We start from the raw sequence: 3,521 nt of genomic DNA, 5'->3' as shown, positions 1-3,521 counted from the left end.
ACAAAACGTATATAGTTATGATATATAACAAAGGCATAAATGTTCCTCTAGAAAATATGACTTGTTATTCCGGGGAGGGGGGGGGTCAAAAGTATCATACCATTTAAAAACCGTTTTCGGCAAGGCAGTCTTCAAACATTCAAGGTACGGCAAACGTGCCAGTCGGTATGATATAATCCTGTGAAACATGTATGGAGCCAATTATCAAGAAACTTGTAGATGCTGAGACACAATTTCCACTAAAATTTCTAACGGACTGACAGACACCCGTAAAAAAATGAACGCTCGACTGATCAGACCGTGAAGAAACAAACGGACGTTCGGGAGGACATATAGACACACGAATGAACAAACAGGCACTCGGGTATAAATACGGACGTAGGAACAGATTGACATATCAAGCTACTGACAAACAAAATAATAATTACCTTTCGAACATTTTTTTTGTATTTCATAAATATAGAGCAACGAAAAACGAATGTAATGACAAAAACATATTTTTAAAACTACTATGAACATATAATAATAATAAGGCAATGTGGCAAAACTTTGGCAATGTGGCAATGTGGCAATGTGGCAAAAACAAGATATACATGTACATTACTACAGGTTTTCCCTAATGCACTGCACGTCTATATATAGCGAAAAATTCACAGAAGTAAGGCACTGTGAGATCATTCCAATTTGATTAATGGCCTGATTAAAGGTAATTTAATTAAACAATTTTAGAATGTAACAAAAACACGAATAGCACTTGACTACAAACTGCTTGTGTTGAATCTGTACAAAAATATGTGTTTTAAACACGTCTGTGTGCACTTAACACTTGCCATAGCATTTGACAATGGTTAACCAGCACAATATTGAAACCAACTAAAAAATCAATCGAACAAAAATCAAGTATGGAACGTCAAAATTATAATTTTTAAGGGAAAATTTTAGAATTTTCATTGAAAAAAGTCAAAAATCTACTAATGTTGGTCCCTACAGAGAATAGATCTTAAACTTACAGAGCTGCAAAATAAGAAAAGCGAGAATCGGATATTCTATTACCAAGATCCACTGTTGTAAATTAAAAATTGCAAAGTCACGAAGATACAGTCTTAGAATTTAAGAGTTTTAATATTGACATGCTAAACCCTTTTGTTTTCCATAGATACAGTACACGTGCCATTGTAAAGGGTGTACAATTTTTCTTTGATCATACTGGGTAACATTTGTTTATATCGCAGACAGTACGCGATATTCAAAAATATTACGCAATATATAATTAAAGCACGTAATCTTTTAAACATATTTGATAATGATGATATGCAATTTATATATACTGCAACAATTTGTTATGATAAAATTATATTGAAAACAAATTATTGATTGATTTATGCTTGATAATTTTGTTAATACAGGAACAATGTACATTAGTTTTCGTATCTACATGGCTTTTTACATGGACTCTCAAAACTCATACAGTGAATTGTGCATATGCTTTTTTGTACAGTTTACATAATATCTATGTATTATATGTATAACGACAAGAATGTGTCCCAAGTTCACGGATGCCCCATCCGCACTATCATTTTGTATGTTCAGTGGACCATGAAAATGGGATAAAATTAGAAAGATCAAACGAACGGACGGACGGACGGACGCACAGACTAGAAAACATAATGCCCATAATTGGGCATAATAAGATGAGACTCCTATAAAGTGTTTGTCAAGATGCGGTACAAGCAAAACATTCTGCAATTGTTCCTTCGTAGAATGTTTGCAAAGTTGTTTCAAGACTATCAAGTATATATTAACCGTGATACGTTCTCCATATTTTTAGAAAAACATCAATCTCTATTTCTAAAAATATATATATCAACCAAATTATAAGGGTCAGGCCAAGAAGCAATATATACTTCACACAAAAAGTTCCTACGCATAGTTATTACTATAAATATGTAAAATAGTTTGATAATGTTGGTACAAAATGAAAGAAATCATTGTTGATTCGTGTTAAATATTTATTTTAAATGAAAACAATACATGCAATTGAAAAAGAACGGCATACTTTGCTATATATCTATCAGATCGAAGTGCATAACACGCACTTCAGAACTGCGAACCTAAGAACCATTGCAATTTGTTATGCACTTAATGTAAGTTGATTTTTTTCGCAAACAAGCCTGGCTACGAAATTATTTTTTACATTAAATGATAGTACACATGTACGTCATTCAAACTTAAAAGAAAATAGCAATGAATGCCTATAGTTTTATAATTTAATACCTTTAAAAGAAAATTCCCCATGCACTAATTATCATAGTAAATTACTTTCCATTGACTTTGTTGAAATAATTTTGATTAAAACTGATTAAATGATATTATTAAGTCACTTTCCTTATTCTTCATTTCAATACATTTTATCTAAAAAATGTAACACGTGCAGTAAATCATTGTCCACCTTCTATAGAATTAAAAGGAAAGGTCGTCGTTATACTCTCCCTGATCACGTCTGTGCACACTCAACACTTACCATATCATTTGACAATTGTTTACCAGTACAACATTGAAACAAACTAAAAATCAATCGAAAAGACCAGGAATAGTACGTCAAAATATAATTTAGTTTAACGGAAATGCAAAATAAGAGCTACCGTTATCGGATATGTTATTACCTAGTTGAACTGTTGTTTATTGAAATATGCAAAGTTACGAAGACGCAGTCTTACAATTTAAAAGTTGTAATATTGGCATGTTAACCCCTTTTGTTTTCCATAGATACATTGCACGTGCCATTGTAAAGGGTGTACAATTTCTCTTTGATCATACTGGGTAATATTTGTTTAGATCGCAGACAGTACGTGATATTCAAAAATGTTACGCAATATATAAAGCACGTAATCTTTTAAATATATTTAATAATGATGATATGCAATTTATATATACTGCAATAATTTGTCATAATATATTGAAAACAAATTATTGATTGATTTATGCTTTAAAATTTTGTTAATACAGGTACAATATACATTAGTTTTCGTATCTACATGCCTTTAAATATGGACTCTCAAAACTCTTAGAGTGAATTGAGCTTACTCTTTTTTTTACATTTTACATAATGTCTATGTATTATATGTATAATAAATAAAGTCATCATAGATATCAGGACTAAATTTTGTATATACGCCAGACGCACGTTTCGTTTACAAAAGACTCATCAGTGACGCTCGAATCCAAAAAGGTAAAAAGGCTAAATTAAGTACAAAGTTGTAGAGCATTAAGGACCAAAATTCCTAAAACCACAAAAATGTGTCCCAAGTACACGGATGCCACAATCGCACTATCATTTTCTATGTTCAGTGGACCGTGAAAATAGGACAAAATCGCTAATTTGGCATTAAAATTAGAAAGATCATATTATATGGAACATGTTTTCAAAGTTTCATGTTGATTGAACTTCAACTTCATCAAAAACTTCCTTGACCAAAAACGTAAACCTGAAGACGGACGAACGGGCAAACAGACGAACGGAC

The sequence above is a fragment of the Mytilus edulis genome, chromosome 14 (assembly GCF_963676685.1).
Source record: "Mytilus edulis chromosome 14, xbMytEdul2.2, whole genome shotgun sequence".
NCBI classification, from domain to species: Eukaryota; Metazoa; Mollusca; class Bivalvia; order Mytilida; family Mytilidae; genus Mytilus; species Mytilus edulis.
This window is presented reverse-complemented; position numbering follows the sequence as displayed.